The sequence below is a fragment of the Oryzias latipes genome, chromosome 5 (genome assembly GCF_053564925.1).
Source record: "Oryzias latipes strain Hd-rR chromosome 5, Olatipes_Hd-rR_3.1".
NCBI lineage: Eukaryota > Metazoa > Chordata > Actinopteri > Beloniformes > Adrianichthyidae > Oryzias > Oryzias latipes.
In genome coordinates this window covers 24,054,043-24,075,000 of record NC_136241.1, presented here as the reverse complement: position 1 = coordinate 24,075,000, position 20,958 = coordinate 24,054,043, and the positions used below count along the sequence as shown (strand labels likewise).

Below are 20,958 nucleotides of genomic sequence, written 5' to 3'. Positions count from 1 at the left end.
TGCTGCACGCCAGAGACACAAAAACAGCGGAGAAGAATGTTCTTTCATGCCAGAAGCTGAACAAACGTACAGTTTCCAAAAAGCCTGCAGCCGCTTTTCTTCTGAAATAAGATTTTTTTTAAATGAAACTCTGTCCAATCAACTAAAATGGTCATCAATGCCAGCAGAAACAATCAACATTTCCTGATGAAGATCAACTTTCCATCAAAATAAAATAAAAAAGTATCCAAAATATATTAAGAAACCAGAAGATCAGAGTTGCATAGCCTAAATGAAAGAATTTGACGGGAACAATTTTAACTGAATCAGCATGAAGCTGTCATTGAGCTAATGAGACAAACACAGCTGCTGCCGCTGCTGCTTTGAGTTTTTCCTTATATTCAAGTAGCAATGTACAAATATGTGAGGAGAAAAATTGGCTAGCATTGAAAGATTTGATCTATCAACCTGTACCTACAGCGATGGAGCACGGCGAGGAGCAGATATCTCTGCGCCTTTATGTTATCAGAACTTTAAAGGCAACACACTACTGAAAAAAAAAACCTTTTCCAGCGGCGATCTGATGTCAGCCTGGTGTGAAAAAATAACCTTAGTTTGAAGTTTAAGGTTTCAAAACAACTTTAAGATGCATTTTAATGAAGGAATCACCATGGGGGGGGGTCTGCTGGAAGTCTTCAGAAAAGCAGGTAAATTTATGGCTAAAGTAGCTCAAAAGTTCCTTCAAAAACGTTGTAAAAGTCAAAATACGCTAGAAAATGCTGGGCCTGCTGGATTGGTCAAGTCTAAAGAAGAAAATGGCAACACTAAAAAATGTTTTTTGACATGTCAACTTGATTTCCAGTTATTTTAGTGAGAATTGATGTTTGAAAATGAAATTTCATCATAATGATAATAATACTAAAGAGTCAAAATTGACTTTTAAGGAAATCCTTAACAAAAAAGTAATCTATTTAAGTGTTTCACAAGAATACTTAGTATATACAAAGTATACTGACACACTTTTAATATGTTAAACTTAAACATGCCCATTTAATCTGAAAATAATTTAGTGTAAGTAGTATAGATAGTATACTACTATAGTATACTTCTATAGTATACTTGCAACTTATACTTAAGTATACATAATAAAATAAACTTTAAGACTAGTGCTTTTTGCTAAGGAACATTTAAATAGAAGTGAGTGCAGTCTTATTAGATTGTGTTCTCATCAAACAAATCAGGTTCAAGTTCTAATGGCTAAAGTTAACCTGAGCGCGCGCATGCGCGCACCACAGTGTGAAGATTAACAGACTGTTCTAGAAACAAACAAACGCACGCGGCTCTTCGATCACTGGAGGCTGAAGGTGCTGCTCCCAGGGAGACAATCTGATCTGAGAGGTGGGGGGATGAAGCGGCGTGGTCGCGCACGCGCACACACACAGGTGTGTGGCTGCCTCGCGGCTCAAAGTCTCCCAACAGCAGCAGCAGCACAGAATTCAAGCTGATGTACTGAGAGAGTATTGATCACCTCCATCGGCGAGCTAATAGGAAACGGGCTGGACCAGTGGCCTCGGGCAGAATGATCTCCCCCATGGGGGGTACTCCCCCCTCCCCGAAAGTGCTCCTAACTCTGAAATTTCATTTATGGCCGACAGGCGAGAAAAAGTTCAACCTGACTGAAGAGTTTGTGACGCTGCAGGAATTTCAGAAACCTACTGAAAACACACACTACAACCAAGGCTCCCCTGTAATTTATTTTATAGCCGATTATTTGAGGTGTTGAATGTAAAAATAAATCAAGTTAAAGTAATAGACTAGCACTGCGTACACAGGTGCACGTGACGCCGCCGAGTGCGCGGAGAAGGGACTCTTCTTCTCGGTCAGAAGAAGACGCGCGCGCCTGTCAAATGTCTCCATGGCGAAGCGCACGTGAGCGGCATCACGACGAGAAGGGCGCACGAGCCCGCCGGGGCGCCGCTCCTTCACCTCCCAAAGCGCACGATATCCGCGCGCGCGCACGTGAGGCAACAGCGGCGCCGCGCGGCTCATTACCGTCCCCGTTAACGAGGTCTGCAAGAGCACGCGCACAAGGAGGACAGAAAAACGAAGAACAAATAAGGTCACTGACCCGAATCCTGAGAATATCCTCGGGGAACTTCAGGTGGGTTTGAGGCCTTCACGGGGGTCAGCGACACAGCCGCGTGCACCTGTTCGGGTTTGAAGCTCGCGGGTCCGCACGCGGCTAGGAAACGAGCCGAAGGATAAGGAAGCAAGGAGGGGAACTGAATTGAAGGAGGCGACGAAGAGAGTGAAAGCGACGGACGGAGAAGCAGCAGCAGGACACAGCGGCTTCCTGAAAAATTGTCTGAACCAGACCCAGAACCGTCCGCAGACCCAGTTTCACGCCGCTCCGCTTTGCCACATCGCTCCCATTATCCGTCCGCCGAGCGCCTTTAGCTGCGGCAGCGAAAAACACAAACCCGCAGTCCAAAGCTGGAAAGAACCGCACTCACCGGTCCAGATCCCGTCCTGTCGCGGGGCCAAAAATCCTCTTTCCCACTGCTCCTTCCTCTCCTGGCGGTGGAAGTCTGCTGGCGCCTCGGGAGCGCTCCTTTCCTGCTTCCCCTTTGTGCGGGAGCGGACAAATATAGGCTGTGTTGGTCGGTGTCAGATCTCCCGTCTCCCCCCAGGCGTCGGGCAGTCTCCGCCACTCCAAAGTTGGGTGATCTCGCGTGGGGAGGACTTCTCAACGCACAGGCAGATGTTTGCGGAGCAGCCGTGAAAGGAAAAAATAAAAACCAACAATCCAACAGCGGATCGGGAAAAATCGCCGAGCTGCTTTTTGAGGAAAACGATTTGGGACTTTCAAAAGGAAGTCAGTCTTCTCTTTTAGTCGTCCCCGCAGATGCGGGTTGCAATCGGACTTCCACGACAGAACGCGTCCCGTTCTCCCGAGGTCCTCCACGCAAATGTCCGCTGCCGAGCCTGAAGGATGAATTTCCAGCCGGAGGAGGAGTGGAAGGATGGAGGGAGGGCAGAGCCATGCATTCTCTGAATCACTCCACCCACTATCCACCTCTCCTCCCCCATTTTTTTTCTTACTGCCTCCACCTCCTCTGTCCTTTCATTCAGCATTGCTGCACATTTTCTTTTTGCCCTTTTATGCCCCCTGACTCCCCCCCCTCCCCTCTTTACACCAATCAATGTGTTTACTCAACGCCCTGCCAATGATGAAGGCATTGATCCACAAGTGAATGATCAGCGTGGAAGATCTATCAATTTCCAACTGGCTTTTCCTAAATCACCCAGGAGGAAGTCTTCATGAACTTCAGAATCCTGGAATTCCCGCCTGGTGCCTCTCTTCTTACTTCAGGGTTCATCACCTGGAGAAGCTTCTGTTTCAGCTGGGACCATCAATCATCTTCAACACCTCTTCTGTCTCCTCTTAGCTCATTCCATGATTCTCATCTTCCTTTCTCTCTGTGTTTCTATTGCCTGGAACCCCTCCGTGAAATGTTCACATCAGTCCCGATGCCTGCTTAGTTAGCAATAAGCGGTTTGTCTGAAATGTGTGATATGGTTTCTGTCTTTGTTGTATTTTATGAGGACGTCTCTACTCTGTCTTGACCTATACTGTCCTATTTGGAGTTTAAGTCGGTCCGAAGAATATGCCAGTAGGAGATTTAATCTATTCATGCTTCACTACCGTAACACATTGACGCTTATTTAGCTTCATGAAACATAGGAGGAATCTCCTATTAGCACAACTTATGAACAATTATTATGATAACCATAGCGTAAAGAACATGCTAACTAGTCAAGTAAAGTCTTTATTAGGGTTGGGCGATGTCCCTTAATTTGGCCGTTGACGATGTTTGCTGTCAACCATCGGGATGGACGATGACATCGTGGGGGGGGGGTTTACATTTTTCGTTCTTATATAACTGCTATTCGTTATTTTGCTTTTTTCATTTTATTTCCCAACTAATGGTTAATCTGCGATGATCCAGTATAAACTGAGGGAAGTGACTTTAACAGAAAAAGTAAAACAAAATAGAAAAGAAGTAGTCCACTCCCGCACTTAGGAGTGGACCGGCGGAGTGCGGATTTACAGCTTTGTGTTTTATGGGAAGTGGGGGGGGGGTACATGAGCGGTATGTGTGAGAGATTTAAGACTGCGATCCGTCCCGCAGCTCTAGGGGTACAAGCTACCAAACTCAGAACCGGGTCTAAACGTGTGTCTGAGCACAGCACGGATCGTCAGCAGACAGAGGTTTGAGCATCAAAGCAGAAATGTCGCTCAGTCCTTAGAAAACATTCAAGCAATCACGTGGATTTGTGTTTCCAGTCGTGTCCCGACTAAGTAAAGGCTGATGTTATTCACAGGATGCAGCGCCACCCAAAGCTAATGTTGTTAGCCCGTGTTAGCATACTGCTAATCCTGGCTTCGTTCAGAAAAAGCACTGACCACACGGAATAAAATTCAAATGATGAGCGAACAGGTGTTTCATAATAACCGTAACATCATTAAAAGCACGTTTAGAAGATCATCTCGTATTTTACCGAGCTGACATGTCAATATATATAGCCGCTCGGCGCTGTTATCGTTTTGTATTGAATTGTTACATTCAATAAAGTTTGGAAAAAAAGCCGCTCGGCGGAAGTTGTATCCCCTTCCGGTTTTCAAACTGCGCATGTGCGAATACTGCGCATGTGCGAATGATTTATTCCGACCGAAATTGTGACCTTAGTGAACGTTTTTATATTCTGAAAACATTTTTCTGGGCCCATCTACACGGTTGGATTCTAATCCGACCATTGATCCCATCAAGATATTTTGTACATGTAACCGCGGCTTATGGTGTCGACGCGCAACGTGGCGGGGGCGTGGCATCACGATGGTGGTCTCTCCATCGGGATGTCAGTCACCCATCACGATGGATGATGATATCGTCCATCGGCACAACCCTAGTCTTTATATCACTTCCAAAGCTGTTGAATTACTCACTGACACTCTGTGTCACTTTGGAACAATTCCGCCGAGGTCGGTGTAACACTGAGCGCAATTTTTCTGCGTTGCTGTCAGTAGCAAATACTGATACATCTACAGTGCCCTCTAGTGGTTGTTGCTATTTGTCTTTAAAATAATCACAGACAAGTCTGACCCGAGTATGAGGGTGTATTCAGACTGGGAAAATGCTGCACTTTACAATCCTCAAATGCAAAAGGGGTTTATACAAATAAATGCCTCATGAGTCGGAAGATTCACAACCCCCTATTGTAACAGTAAAATCTGTCCAACACAAGAGACCTTCAGCTCTTATTTGTTTGCTCAGCTGCAGCAAAACAAACAAACACATTTCAGACTTAGGCTTTGATTTACAACAGTTGCTGTACAAAAACAGTAGAAACAATGTCAACAAAAGCCATCAAACTAAATCAATATACAAACTAAGAAAATAATGTTTCCATCTATTTCTACAAGAGCAAGATTAGCTACAGTGAGAGGTAATCTTAACCCATAACTAACCAGGCTAACTATTATATTTGAAGTGTTCCATGATATCTAATATTTAAGTTGAGGTTTGTTGCTATAATTTACAATTTATGATAAGCCAGTATTTTATTTTTATTACACTAAACATATTTGGTGTTTGTCTGACTATAAATTTTTTTTTCCATGTTTCTACTCATTTTCCACCATTACAGCAGCAACTGTTTGTATGGAGCTTACACAATCGATGCCCCAGAGCCTTTTCCAGATAGGACATGTCTGAAACACCTCAACTGAAAGGCATCCTGATCAGATGTCCAAACCCCCTCGGCTAGCCCCCCCCCCCCCCCCCCCTTTTTTTTTTCCATGAAGTCATAGTTCTGCTGGGGTGCTCTGGAAAACCATTTTTATTTAAAAAAAAAAAAAGAAGTGTCTTCTTGTGTGAGTCAGATCTATTAGCACTAAAGCGCAGAAAAAAGGACTAAACCCCTGCTGAGATCCTATCAGGTAACTGAGTACCTCAAGCTCTCCCAAAGGATTGCATCTCACTCCATTTGACTCTTGCCAACAAATTACAAATTCCATTTGTGAAGGAGTTTCTAAATAGTCTTGAAACATTTCCAGGGTACCCTGTTTTCCTCAGAAGAGGTATTGCTCTCATGTACTAGAATTTCAAAGATGTCAAAAAAATTAAAACATTTTTCTCCTGAACAAAATTTTTGTGAACATTTCAAAATTATTTCAATTAAGGTTCCATTACTAAGAAAATGTTATAATTTGAAGGTGGCTTTACTGAACTGGACCAATATTCTCTGATGTCACCCATACGATTACGCACATCTAAGGTGAAAATAAGTGGGGGGTTTTGGTCAGCCCACCTGCTGATCAAGCTGTAGTTTTGCACAGATTCGATTTTTTTTTAATAAAAGCAACAAATTGAAAAAAAGGGTATAAACCCAGATATCCCCATGCTTTGTTTTGGATAGAATATTCTGATGCTGTAATATGGATGAAATCCATACTGGTCATTTGAGGAGGTGCAAGTACTTATGACTTTAAAGACCCACTCCAATGCAAAAATTATTTTAGGTGTTTTTAAAATGTTCTTGTAGCATTTTGTTTGGAGGATGGAGGACATATATAAAGACAATTAAGATTAACCCCTTGTGCTATCCTAGGCACTTTAACATTGGGAGTTGGGTCATCTAGACCCCACTAGACAGTGCGCTGAACCTTTTTTCCTCAATGATTTGTGATCTTTACTGGTGTCCATGGATGACATGAAATCTTTCCACCTTTATCCACCTTTGTCATGATAGGGAGAACACGTCAATGTAAGGGTGGGGTCATCTAAGATAGCACAAGGGTTAAAACTGTTTTTGAGTAATTCTTTATTCAAATTGTGGTGAATCAGGAGTAGATGAAAAAAGGCGGTTTGAATAAGCTTGTAGTTGTTGCATACAAACTGCAATTGGCTGGCTCCATTCTGATGCATCCATATGCAGACAACTAAATCCATGTACGTCTTCATTTTCCTCGTCTGAGCTGGAATTTGGTTCAGAGCTGTACGGCTGGATAGCTCCAATATTGCTCGCCAGTTTTGTTGCACCGGTAAAGTTAGCTTGGGGTTGTGAGGGGCTGTAAGGTAGTGAGAGAGACAGTCCAACAGACCAATGGTCCCGCTCACAACTCAGAGGCGAATTTCTGATGAACATCTGCTGCTCTGCAGAAAATATGTCCTAGAAAACAACACAGTTTTTTTTTAGGCATTCACAGAAGTAACCCTTGTGCTATCCTAGGCACTTTAACATTGGGAGTAGGGTCATCTAGACCCACTAGACAGTGTTCTGAACCTTTTTTCTTCAATGATTTGTGATCTTCACTGGTTTCCATGGATTACATGAAACCTTTCCACCTTTATCCACCTTTGTCATGGTAGGGAGAACATGTCAATGTAAGGGTGGGGTCATCTAAGATGGCACAAGGGTTAAAAGACCACTGAGAACGATTTGACAATCGATAGAAAGATGATTGGAATGGGACTTTAAAATCCGGCCGCAACACTCAAAATAAGTTGACATGGGTGTGAAATACACAAGTTTTCAATGTTCTGAATTTTCCAGATATACCTATCAAGGTGGGAATGGAATTTTTCCATTCATATGGACACTGTGCATTTTTTCTGGCTGCCTGCTGGGAGGGGCTGTGTGGAGTCGATGTCAATTCGCCTGATCTTGAAGATCTTCAAGAATATACACAAGAAATTCTATTTTCTTTTTGCTCCTGGTGTGAACCTTTTTAGCAGGTGTAAATACAAAAAGCAAATAAAATATTTTACCAAGAAATCAAAAACAAAACGTTTTTGTTTGAGGTCTACTTCCTAACATTTTTTTTCTCTGAAAGTTCCGAAGCATCAATATTTCAGTACTTTTACATCTGAGAACAGACATAAACTCTGTTGTAGAGACTAAAATTTGTATTGAATTTTGCTCTTTTTTTTACTTTTTGTGAGTTGAAAGATTTAAAACAAATTATTCTAACCTTTGAGTTCTGGCTCAAACGGATAAGCACAGAAATAAAGTCCAGGTGAAGGAAAAATGCAAACAATTTCTTGGAGCGTTTTTTCTCCAGCGCTCTTCACTCCACATCAGTGTAATATTAGGAAAGAACATGGGGACTATTTGTATTTCTTTTATTTTGGATTTTCTTTGCAATAATCTTCTGTCATAGTTGCCACAGAAACAGTCAACAGATTTCCTTCCTGCACTACTGTTCGTTCATCTAAAACTCCCAATTAAAACTAAAATCTCATGAAAAAATTTAATGAGCTTGTTTCAAGTTGAACATTTTGTTTTGATTGCTTGAAATAATCCACTTCCAGTATGAAGTCAAATACGGGCTACTGATTTACAATTCTAAGCCTGAAATGATCACAGGATGAAGTGAATTAAAGCAGAGTTAGCAACGACGATCAGATATGAGTGACACAAACCCATCACCCCAAATCATCTTGTCTTTGCTTTTTTGTTTAAATTGGAACATTTTCCATGTCTGGACAATTTCCTGCCGTCTACATAGCAGCAGTGACCCAACGCTGAACTGTAAATTACTGTGATATTTTCCAGGAAGTCAGTCACATTTTGGTGGCATTTACACAGGGACAGACTAGATCAAGTCAGAGGGGCTGCCTTCCTGTCTAATAAAAACGTCTTTCTCAGCATTTCATCTGCACCTTTTCCATGCTAATAAAAGGGTCCAGATACAGCAACAATGGGATCATAGTAAATGGTAAAAAGTGTATTCTTATATAGTGCTTTTCTACCTACAAGGCCCAAAGTGCTTTGCAGTCAAAGACCCATTCACCCAGTCACACACACGTGGCGGCTCTGCTGCCGAACACAGGCACCCGCCTACAACCAGAGGCAAGGTGGGGTTCAGTGTCTTGGCCAAAGACACATCGACTCATGGGCATGCAAGGTGGGAATTGAACCTGCAATTTTACGATCATGGGTCGACCACCCTACCACTGCACCACGGCCACCCCATGAGGGATAGGAGAGTATCCACAAGAAGTGTTTTAGTTTGATGCGATTGTCAGTTCTGTTTTTTAGTTATGTCCTCCCAGTTTATTTTGCCTAGACTCTTATCAATTGGTCAGTTAGTTTTGTGTTCTCCCTTCAATCTCTTGTCTTCCAGTCTGCCTTAAACCACGCAGGAAACAATCTTGTAGGAGCAATGTCTGCTCCTGGTCATCACTCTAGTTTGGGTATAGTCTCTATCATTTTCGTTATGTAGGCCCAATTGGTCAAAACCTGTCTGCTGCTTTTCGGTATGTCTATTTAACATTCACACCAATCTTCACAGGTTAACAATATATGTTTTTTATTTTGTTGTGACTCATGATAAATACTTAAATAGCGCTGTTTTTCTACCTTCCTTGACAGTCACGGCCCCATTCACACACACATTCACACACTGACGGCGGCTCTGGTGCCGAACACTGGTGCCAACCTTCCACCAGAGGCAAGGTGGGGTTAGTGTCTTGCCCAAGAACGCATTGACTCATAGGCGTGCAAGGCGGGATTCAAACCTGCAATTTTCCGATCGTTCCGACGATCATTCCGACGTTGACTGCGCTTCCACTGCACCATGGCTGGCCACCACATGCTTCAAACTGTTCACATGACCAAAGCAGATTTATTGTTTTTTTTTATACCCAACCCAACCCAAAAAAATTGTATTTATTTTTCAACATCTTCTTGAAGATCAGGCCTAAAATTGCATTTCCGAGTATTTCTTCATTCAAATTGTTGTGAAACAGGCGCAGACGAAAAAATGCTGTTTGAAAAAGAGCTTATTTGTGATGCAGAATATATGCTGGGCGGGCCACAAGCTCTTTGCCTCGAGCTCTCGGTATACATTGTTGCCAGATAGAGTCAGGTTTTTCCAGCCCAAAAGTCATCTAAAAACCGCCAGGACCCACAAAAAAAAATACCGTAATAAAAAAATGCCCCAAAAGTTAACCAGGGATTAATTAGCTATAATTGGTAGTAATTAATCATGGCTTATTTATTACTTTCTATTATGACTGAAAGTCAACCTTTGATATTGGAGAGGTCAAAGGTGAACTTGCGCACTCCCCCTTCCTTTTTTCCCTTAAACATTAAGAACATTAAGCAAAAAAGAAGGAAAGAGAAAAAATACAAAGTTATTAGTAACTAATTATCATGATCAAAAGTGGAAATTCTTACTGCATTTTTACTTTTTGTGAATTTAAGTACAAATGTCCTTGTGAAAGCTATTAAAAAGTGGCTGGATTTTTAAACACCCTTATCACAAAAAGCACAGCCGTGCAGCTTTATGTCAGATCCAAACGCTAAATTAATGTCAGACAATCGTGAAATATATTAACTAATAAATGGAAAGTGAGGACATGTAATAGAAAATGTCAACCATGTATACGCTGAGTACACTAAAGGCATGAATTCTACCCAGTTTACATAGGATTGTGAGATCTGCCGTGAGGCTGCGCTCTGTGTGCTGCTTCACCTCACAGCCTATGCTGTAGCTGAGCAAAAAATATGCAAAATACACAGATTTTAGGGAAAATGAGGATTAAAATGATACATATAAATTACATTTATAGAACAGTTTAGTGAACACATGTTTTATTTTTAGCCGCTAATGGTTGCGAGGATGATGATTGGGTGGTACTGTCTCACGTGCCTCTCCTGACCGGACGTCCCTAATTGAAAAGTATTTTGATGAGGAATAAAAACCGCCGAACCGACCCGACCCGACCCGAAATTCTGTCGACCCGCCCAAAGCAATTTTTGCCCGCAAATTCAGAACCAAAACAGCCCAATCAGACAACACAGCTCGGCAACAGGAAGGGTAAGGGAGGGCGGGGTACTCCACCCCAACTGTCCCACCCACAATTCAGAGCCCATTTTTTATCAAACTCCTGCCGCTCTGCAGAAACTATGTCCTAGAAAATGACAGTTCTTTTTAATGTTGCCTAAAAACGGCATAATCAAAGTCAAAGGCCACTGGGAACACTTTGAAAATAGATCCAAAGATGAACATACTGGGACTTTGAAGGACACCTGGAACCTGACCCCTTGAGGGGGTTTACTGTAAGGACCAGTGACGTTGTCTTTGTTTTCCTACTTATTGTTTACATTTAGTAACATGAGTTTGGTAATGATCTGTTTGTCGAATCGCTCAGTTTATAAGCACTTACACAATTATACCAACACTTCATTAATCAAGCAAGATGGTAAAAATGTGATTTTTCTTGTTCTATGTTGTACATGGAAAGACAAGTGAACTTGCTAACAACATGATCCATTGTCATGCTTTAACTCATGTCCAGAGAACATACTATGAGGATAACGCCATGCTACGTTATGGTTTAACTATCCTATCCTAACTATGTTCTTAAAGGAAACAGTGTTTCTTTGACTTGAAGTCACTATTTTCATGATTCATAGGTGCTTATTTACTTTAAATGTTTTAGAAATTTTCTCAAATGTAAAAAATAGTTCTTGCTTGTTACGCCCCGTTCTGTGTCTAGGGGCCCTAGAAGAACACAACATAAAAAGTAAAGTTGTGGCTCCTAAGTTTTAAATGAACAAACACACCAATCGAATGTCTCCATACAAAATATAACAATTTATTTACAAATAAATAAATAATCAACAAGAACTAAAAGTGAAGCAAAAAGACCAAAGTAACTAACAAAACCCTGCATAACTGAAATCTGGTTTTCTTACCTGTACAAAGGAAAAGGGAAACCAAAGACAAACACTAACCTCCCTGAACTAACAGAAACAGGAGAAAACAAGTACTAAAGACAATGGCAGTTCACCCATACAGCTTCACTTAACATTACTACAAACCAAAAGACTAAACAGAGGGGGTACAAAACCACAAACTTCTAAATCACAACACTAAAGTGTAACACACAACAAAACAGGTGGAGAACTACAAAACAAAAATGGAGAAGAGAATTTGGTAGCGGATGCTCTTTCGGGCAGCATCCACTCAACCTAAGCGATGGCTTCTGGGGGGGGACAGAAGTTTTCTCTTAGGCTGGGGGGGCTCTTCCGGCTGTGGCCGTAATATTGTTATTTGTACATTTGGAGTGTTTTTCTGGATCTGTTTCCTTTGATTTTCTGCTGCAGTGGGAGGTTCTGTCTTTCCTTTTCTTTCCTTCCTATAGTGTGCAGATTGGATTCCACAGTGTCCGGAGCACCTGGTTGGCTGTGGACTTTCAGCAGCAGCTTTACAACCTGTCACATCATCTGTTGGAACCCCCCCTCCAGCTGGCAGCAGCAGTGTGTTAATTTACTAATCATCAACTAAAGGTTTATAAATGTTTCTTTTCTGCCAGCCTCAAGCCTTCTGCATTTGGATAATTCACAACTACGATAATAAAAAGGGATTTTCCAAATCCAAAAAAATAATACGCAAAAAATCAACAGAAACAGAAAGATTTCCACAACGCAAGACTCTGAACAAATAAGCTTGCTCTGTGTACCTTATGGTTAGTTCACAGGCATATCAGGTTGGTACATGCTTCCCACGCTTTATTTTGCATTGTTGCCCATGGTTTTATCTTTCTACGGGTGTTATTTTGGGGATGGATTTAATTGTACAAAGATGCATGCACAAATACTGTGATCTTTAGTTTGCTTTATGGAAAGAAAGAAAAAACCCACTGACATTAAGGAGGAATGATCAGATTTGTTCTTGAACTCGTTCATGATCAGGGTCCTGGTGTTTACAGTAGCAGTCAATCTATCTATCTGTCTAAACTGCTCTGGATTTCTCCTCATCCAAGAAAACTCCTAATCAAACCCACATCTTGATCATTCAGCCTGACCTTTTTCTGTGTGTTTCTAAGTCTTCTGGCCTCATTAAGATGTGCATTTGAATTGAAGAAAGCTGATGTGGACTTAAACTCTGTAGCTCAGCGGGAGCAGGATGGGGAGGGCGGTGGTCTTCGACCCCAATGGATCCTAATCTCTGCATCCAGATGACTTATTCAGCCTCCCTTGAGTTTGGAGCTCAGATTTGGACAAAACACTTTTCTTGGGGCTTTTCAAGTGTTGATGCTTTACCTCATGGATAGTCTGAAAGCCATCTGATTAAGGTACACCTGTGTACTGCACAGCTGTGTGGCATCAGAAAAAAATTAAGAAAATGATTGACTTTACCATGTCACCAGCTCACAGAAATATGCAGAGGGTTTATATTAATAGTTGTTGTGATTGTTGGAGGAGAGAAACATCTTAACCTGCAGGACAATGAGTCTGCAAAATTATCATAATAAACAGTGTAGCAGCAAAGTAGAGTTCAGGAGTCTTAAAGAAAGAAAGGGAAAAAAAATAGACAAAAGTTTAAAGTGTTTCTCTTCATTTCCTTCTCATCAGGATCTCCAGGTTTCCTAATGTCCTCAAACTGATGAACCAGGTGATCTTCTGTGGTTTGAGATGGTTAAAACCCACTGGCAATAAACTGCCAGCATAAAACAAAAGATCAGAATGCCCCATCTGAGAGGCATTTGCTCAAAAAGCCCAAATATTTTCAGCCCTCAGTCTTCATGCACAGACCAGAGCTGCTTCTGGAGAGTTTCTCCTAATCTATTGGTATAGGACAGCCACTACTTTTGACATTCACCACAGACGCATCAGCGAGAGTAGAGACAGGAGCAAACCCGACAACACAGAGGGAGACAGGCGAGCCCACGGAACGGAGTGGAAACCAGACCAAGTCGGACGAAGGCAGAGGGAGTTTGCAAAAACACAACGAAGGGGAAATTTAAACCTGTCAAAAAACAGGCAGAAACGGTGTTACACTGAATATGGTTTAGTGGCATTCAGGAGGTGCAGCACTGCAGCCAGAAAAAGTGTTTCTCCAAGAAATCCATGAAGGTGGTGAAGCTCCAACACAAACGAGCAGTGGGTTGGTCCACGGGGATGGTCTGCTGGAGAATGAGCACAACACAATACGTAGCACTGCAAACCCTCAGCTCACATACTGATGAAGCAACATTGAAGCTTCTTCAGGTCTAGTTCTGACAGCTGTGCATCACTTCAGGATTCTCAGTGATATGCACCTCCTCACCTTAACTTATTGTTTAACTCACTTTTCCCACACCAGATTATAAGATGCAGTAATAAGTATAAGGTCAATGAATGGTCTATTGTCGAGCTTTTCTCGTATATAAGGCTCACCGAACTTAGGCGAGACAAAAGACTCAGGGAGAATTCTGTCAGACTGTGTCAACTGCAATCACAGTAACTCTAGAACTTGTTTGGAACGCACTACACGTTAGCCATGTTAGCGATTTTTCAACACCCAACCTTGTTTGCAACTAATACAAAAACAAGAGGATATTTTAACAGAGCGCCGCATCCCTCTCAAAATCACTTCAATATCAGTAAACACAACAAGAATCGACCCATATATAAGGCACTCCAGCTTATAAAGGGCACTGATGTTCTTTGGAAAAAAACAATAATACGGGTTTTAGGTGCACCTTAACCCTTGTGCTACACTGTAAAAAAAGTCCGTAAAATTTACAGTACATTTTTGTAAAATACCAACATAATTTTACTGTAATTGAGAAAAAAACTAAATGGTGTATTTTTTACGTGCATATGTAGTATTTAAAATAAGTAGATATCCTTGTTATTTTTACAATAAAAACATGTTAAATATGTAGATATTTCCTTGTAAAATATACGGGTCACATTAAAATAAACACAATTGATTTGTAATTTAAAAAACAATATAATCTCATGCCACCAACAGCATAAATATGTGAAAAATGCATTTGTCCTCTGTTAAGAAAAGACATTGCTGTGTGTAAATGTTTTTCATTGCTGATGTATTTTTTGCTTTCGTGAGACCACACTTTTATAAGTATATTAGTAATTAGTTGTTAATTCATTTTTTTTTATCATTGTCTTTATATACTAAACATATACCTATACCTCTGCACTTGGGCAAATGGAACCGGTGGAACAGGTCAGATAAAGGGCAAAAAGATCTTTATTGGTGAGAAAGGGCTGCCCTTTATCACCGGTTCTGTTCATAGTCTTTATGGACAGAATTTCCAGGCGTAGCCAGGACTAGAAGGCGATCTAGTTAAGGGACCACAGGATTTCTTCTCTGCTCTTTGCAAATGATGTTGTCCTGTTGGGTTCATTAAGACAGGACCTTCACGATGCATTGGAGCGGTTTGCAGCAGTGTGAAGCTGCTGGGATGAGGTTCTCAGACATAGCGGTGCTAAGCCTGAGACCGCTTTACGGCTAAATCTGGGGCCATGGTTCTTGATCGGCGAAAGTTTGCCCTCTCTGGATGGGTGGAGTCCTCCTGCCCCAGGTGGAGTAGTTTAAATATCTTGAGGTCTTGTTCACGAGTAAGGGAGGATTGGAGCGGGAGATCGAAAGGCAGACTGGAGTGGCATCCGCCATTAGGCAGGCAGTATACTGATCTGTTGGGGTGAAGACTGAGCTAAGCCAGAAAGCAAAGCTCTTAATTTAACAGTCAATCTTCATTCCTACACTCATCTACATGATCCATGAGCCCTGGGACATGACCGAAAGAACAAGGTCCTGAATACAAGCAGCTGAAATGAGCTTCCTCCGCAGGGTGGCTGGGCACTTCCTTAGAGATGGGGGGAGAAGGTTCATCACCCAGAGATCTCGGAGTACAGTCGCTGCTCCTCCACATCAAGAGGAGCCAGTTGAGGTGGCTCAGGCATCTGGTCTGGATACCTTCTAGACACCTTCCTAAGGAAGTTTTCCAGGCATGGGCAGAGGCCCCAGGGAAGACCCAGAACGCACTCGAGAGACTATGTCTCTCAATTGGAATGAGATGCCGTGTGGTCCCCCTCTACGAGCTGGAGGAAGTGGCTGGGGAGAGGGAAGTCTGAGCATCTTTGCTTAGACTGCTGCCTCTGCAACCCGGTCATTGGTTGAGGAGAAGAAGATTGATGGATGGATGGGTGGGTGGATCAGAATTGGCCAAAAAAGTGCAAAATTCGAGTTAATCTTTAGTCATAAAGATGTGGATGTTAACTAGTTCTCATTAAACATGTTTACCAAAAATAAACACGGCCTGTCTGAATAAGATGATTTAGCATTTTTATATAAAAATTGGAAATAAATAAAAAGGACAAAAACAAACAAGCAACCAAAAAACCTTATGTTGAACAGAACTGTTTCTTTAATGTAGTGAAACATTAATTTGTCATTTTTGCTCATCTCCGTCCAAAAAGCTTTTTTTTTTTTTTTTTTTTTTTACAAATGGCAATTATTAATAGTTACTTTATCTGTGCTCTAAATAACATTTGGCATTTTTCATTAAATATAGAAATGAATGAAGAGAGTAAAAACAAACAATTGTAAATTTCAAAAACAGTTTTTTTTATTTTAGTGAAATCTTAATTTGTCACTTTTGCTTATTTTAATGCAATATCTTTTTGTTTTTTACATATGTGATCGATTAGTCGTTACTTTAACACAGGAATTACAATGCAACATTCCCTCCAGAAAACTGGGTTAGTCTTTAATTTCAAATTTTAGGCGCCTCACCTCCCCCTATCGCTGTGCAGATTAGTCTGCTTCTGTTTGCTGATTGGACCAACAAGAGCGCACAGTCTGCCCTCCTCCTGCTGGAACTTTCCATACGTGATTGACAGCCACAACAGAAGAGAACTGCGTGCGGTAAGCTTTTCTATTCCTTCCAAACTCTATAAAACACTAATATTTTGATATTTTGCCGAGGTTAATCTCATGTATTTGTATTTTTAATGCTGTGGACTGACGCTACTTTCGCTAATAGATACGATGCTAACAGGTTTGTCATCGTTTACGTGTATTTTCTGCTGCAGACCGTCGATGTTAGCTTAACATGCAGTCATGCTGTAATGTGGCGCTAATGTTTGTTTCATCCTCACACAGACAGAAGCTTAGTAGAAAACTCCACAGAATGTGGGATTTATGACACGTTCTTCTTTTTAGCTGTGGGAAAAAAATGTAATGATATTTTGTAATAGTATTATGAGTTGTTGTTGTTTTTGTAATAGAGGTGAAGTTCATTCATCATATGCATGTTATTAGTGCTGGGAAAAGTTATATTTTATATTGGGCTCTGAGTGTTGTCAAATCACTGAGATTTTATAGAAAAGTCTAAAATCTACATATTTTTATTTGACTGACTAAATTAAGATGTTTTTATTTATTTTATTTTTTTCCGTCTTAGAGCTTTTAGTTTTAAGGGTTGTTAGCCAGGACACACCAAGAATTTATAGAAAATTCTGGAAGTTTGCACAGGGGAATGTTATGACAATAAATATGTCAATGTCTCTTGAACAATTTTGTCTTTGTACATTTCTGCATGTTATTAATTGTTAATTTTTTCTCTCTCTTGTTTTGGTTTTTCAGGTGCAGTTATTGGGCCTTTCCTGAAGGACTATAGTTGGTAAATATGATTACATGTCAGTTTTGCAGTTGAACATGAGCAACATTACAGGGATTTGCCTTGTATTGTAATGTTCACAGAAATGAACCTAATAGTGTTTTTTTTAAGTGCCATGGCCCAAACTGCAAGCGAACATTTACTACTTTTGCTGCCTTTAGGGCCCATTTTTATCAGGTTTACAGTTTTTCCACACTAAAACTAATGCTTCTTGTGTTGGCATAGATTTAAAATGTGTTTTTGACCTGTGTGTCAATTTAAAAGCTTGTAATTTTAAAGACCTGGTAAGGGAGGGTTGCTTTGTATCATGTCCAGTGAGTGGTTTTAAAAACACATTTAATGTGATGTATTTACTACTTATATGTCCAAGAAAAATAGAATATTCACATCGGAAAATATATATGTAGTTTTCAATAAAACAGTTACTAAGCCTTCTGATGTCACCTATGCAGTGATCTGCTGCTGCCCGACTTGGATGAAAAGGAAGATGCAATGTTTTGCCATGTGGATGACGTGTGCCTTCCAGAAGAAGTAAATACAGAGGACGTGAATTTGACTCTTAGTTGTTTTAGTATGCAGTAAGTAATCCATTTTATTTTTTTATACTGGCAGGTGCAAATAATTGATGATGGTAAAACAGATCTATGACTCATGAAACTGTTTGCACGAAATTTAGCCTTTCACTAATTTCTCCTCAACCCTTTGTTTAAACTATAAGCCAAAACTAACATTAGTTTAGCAAAAACTGGTGAACAACATTGGAGCAATGCAGCCGTACAGTTTTGATCCAAATGACAGCTGAGAGGAGAAAAATGAAGACCAACATGGATCTTTTTTGTCTACAAGTGGAGAATTCAGAATTTGAATGGAAGACTTTCACCCACTCATCGCTTTTTCAAAAACTGGGTTTTCATCTGCTCCTCATCCTCATCCCCCATCCAACACCATGTGAATAAATAAATACTCAGACGCCCAATTTTAATCTTTTTTGTTTGCTATGCTAATGTTAGCTTGGGGTTTTGAGGAGCTGTAAGCTAGCGAGAGAGAGTCTAAACAAAAGTATTTGCTAACCCACCCAGAATCCAGAATCAGGTGTCCGGATCACTTGGTCTGGCCACAGGTGCATTAAATCAAGCCTTGGGTTTTTAAAATTACATAAACCTAACCTGTTTTTCTACTCTTCCTCATTTTTAGGGCATTCATGCCTTTCTACAAGAAAGTTCATGCTAAGTCTGGATCGAAACCTTGTGCAGGCCAACAATGCTTCCCACATTTCTCTGCTATGCATGATCTTCACAAACTACTAGAGCTTCAACATCCACTATCCATCCACCGGAGCTGGCATCAACTTTGGAGTTTCTACAGAGGTTTGTCTTTTTAACTTCAAGTTATAATCTTACAGATTTTGATCGCTCTGGAACAGGGGTGTTCACAATTTGTCAGCATGCGAGCTACGTTTGACACTACAAGCTCCAAAAGATCTATATATATAATTTGAAATGATCATTTCTGTGCTTAAAGACACATACTAATTGTGAAAATCAGATTTACAATTCAATGGATACATTTAGATTAACATGTAAGATAACAACATGATAAAAAGTTTCCAGCATTTTCCCTTCAACAACTTGTTGATTCGTATCATGTCAGCGGCTCCGCTCGGCTTCTGTGTGCGTTCTGTTCTAGTTTTTTTTTCTTTCCTTTTTTGTGACTGACCTCAGGCCTGTCGAGACGAAATAACAGCTACATCTACGGTTAGGAGTCTGACACTGAACCTTCACACCTTTCTGAAGACGAGGAAGAAAAACTCCACATCAGGCGCTCATTTTTTACTTTTAAACTTTGAGACAAGCATATGCTATTGGTAGGATCAACCAGGCGACTCCCCCAGGAGCTAGCCCGTTTGGGAAAGCAGTGGGGGGGGTCACTGTCACTCACTCAGGCTCTGTAATGGATGGCGGGGCTGGTGGTGAGAATTGGTGGCGACAGATTGCTTGCCGTGCAGCCTAGCCAGGGCCCCGGTCCTTGGGTAGGGCTTGAGAAGCACATGCTTCTGGACGACGCTGCTTCCTAAGCGGCCTCGGATCCCTTGGGCGGGAACTGCGGACTTCCCAGCAGTCGCCATGACAGGACGGCTTGATCAAACGGGGCGTCTCTGTCTCGCTTCTAATTAAGGATAAATAAACACTCCTGCGGGTCATACTGAGCGTCTTCTGGGACCTGTCACACTGCTGGGCCAATAGAGGCTCTCTCCCATGTCAGCCACAATTTGCCAGTCAATCACACATCTGGCACTCAGTGTAGTTGAACACGCTTGTGCAGTGACATGTATCAGAGGATGTTTGACTGGCCATTGTTCATGTCAATCAAGTGACATCATGGTGAGGAGGATTATTCCCTAACGGCAATGTTTTAAAATGTAATATTTGTATTTTTTTGAGTATTTAGTTTTTATGTCCCACGGTTTATTGGGTAACACGATTGACGTAATGAGCACCCCTCCTCTAGAATACTGGAACTGTTCACCCGCAAACTTAATATTTATTTAAAGTGAGCCCTTTCATCGAGTGTGTATTAGTAATGACTTGCACATTACTTTCTAACTTTGACCCTTTTTTCTCTCTTTCTGAAGATGCTTTTTCTCCATCAACCCAGAGAGAGACAGACCAGAGTGGACAAGAAGGGCAAATCTCATCTCATCTTGAACCCAAGAGTCTTAACCGTGATTCAGGAACGGTCAGATTTTGAGTGGAGAGGCGTGTAAACACTGTAAGCAACATTGCAAGCATAGTTTTAAGGTTTTTTGTTCTTTGTTAATCTTTTGCAAAAAAAAGTGATTACATAGTTTTCTGTTTTAGGTGCAATGTTTTTTAATAATGTTTTATTATCTACAAATGATAAACATTTGCTGTGTTTAGAGGCGGAAGGTTGAGTAAAATAAATGAATGTAAAGACGTCTTTGTATTGAAGTGATTCTTCGGTTTGAATTTTGCTACACAGTTAGCAGATATTTTGATACTGGGTTACATTTTCAGTACATTTTGTTTCTTTTTAGGTCTTAGCAAAGCTAATGGGCAAATGTGATAGACCTCAAGAAAAAAGTAGGCAATCAGGATTGTTGAGCAATGCTTTAAATTCATCAGTAAGATTAGGAAACACCTAAGTTCAAATTTCTAAATTGCATTTTATATTCTCTATTTGTAAAAAGTATCTTGGTTTCAAAAAAGTAATTAAACACAAAAGTATGTTACTGTGATTGCATTTTTAAGAACAACATGAAAAAAAAGAAAAATGTTGTTATTTTTACGAAAATAAATTGGCAGCAGTGGTTGCCAGAATAAAAATGTAGAAAATACGGTAAAAATGTAAACAACTTTACGGAACATTGTATAAATTTAACGTCATAATCTTGTAAATACAACAACATATCCTAGACTGTGAAACATCAGGTTGCTGTAGATAAGACATCATTTTATGTGAAATAAATGTT

The 20,958-nt window shown here is 40.8% G+C and overlaps 1 protein-coding gene and 1 long non-coding RNA gene across 3 annotated transcripts in view; one reads left to right on the top strand and one right to left on the bottom strand.

Annotated features, from left to right (window-relative positions):
* Nucleotides 1–3,115, bottom strand: part of dag1 (dystroglycan 1) — a 59,197-nt gene extending 56,082 nt beyond the window's left edge. The window contains exon 1 of one of the 2 annotated variants that reach the window (XM_004069021.5): nucleotides 2,493–3,115. The gene's annotated coding sequence lies outside the window, so the exon portion shown is untranslated. Of the gene's footprint in view, nucleotides 1–2,107; nucleotides 2,388–2,492 lie in introns of those variants that run through there. The other variant, XM_020703378.3, reaches the window with a different exon arrangement.
* Nucleotides 3,116–16,425: 13,310 nt separating this feature from the next.
* Nucleotides 16,426–20,556, top strand: LOC110015079 (uncharacterized). Its single transcript, XR_002873260.2, has 5 exons — nucleotides 16,426–16,714; nucleotides 17,435–17,471; nucleotides 17,921–18,046; nucleotides 18,663–18,835; nucleotides 20,101–20,556. It is a non-coding gene; the product is annotated as an uncharacterized LOC110015079 (long non-coding RNA).
* The last annotated feature ends 402 nt before the right edge of the window (nucleotides 20,557–20,958 follow it).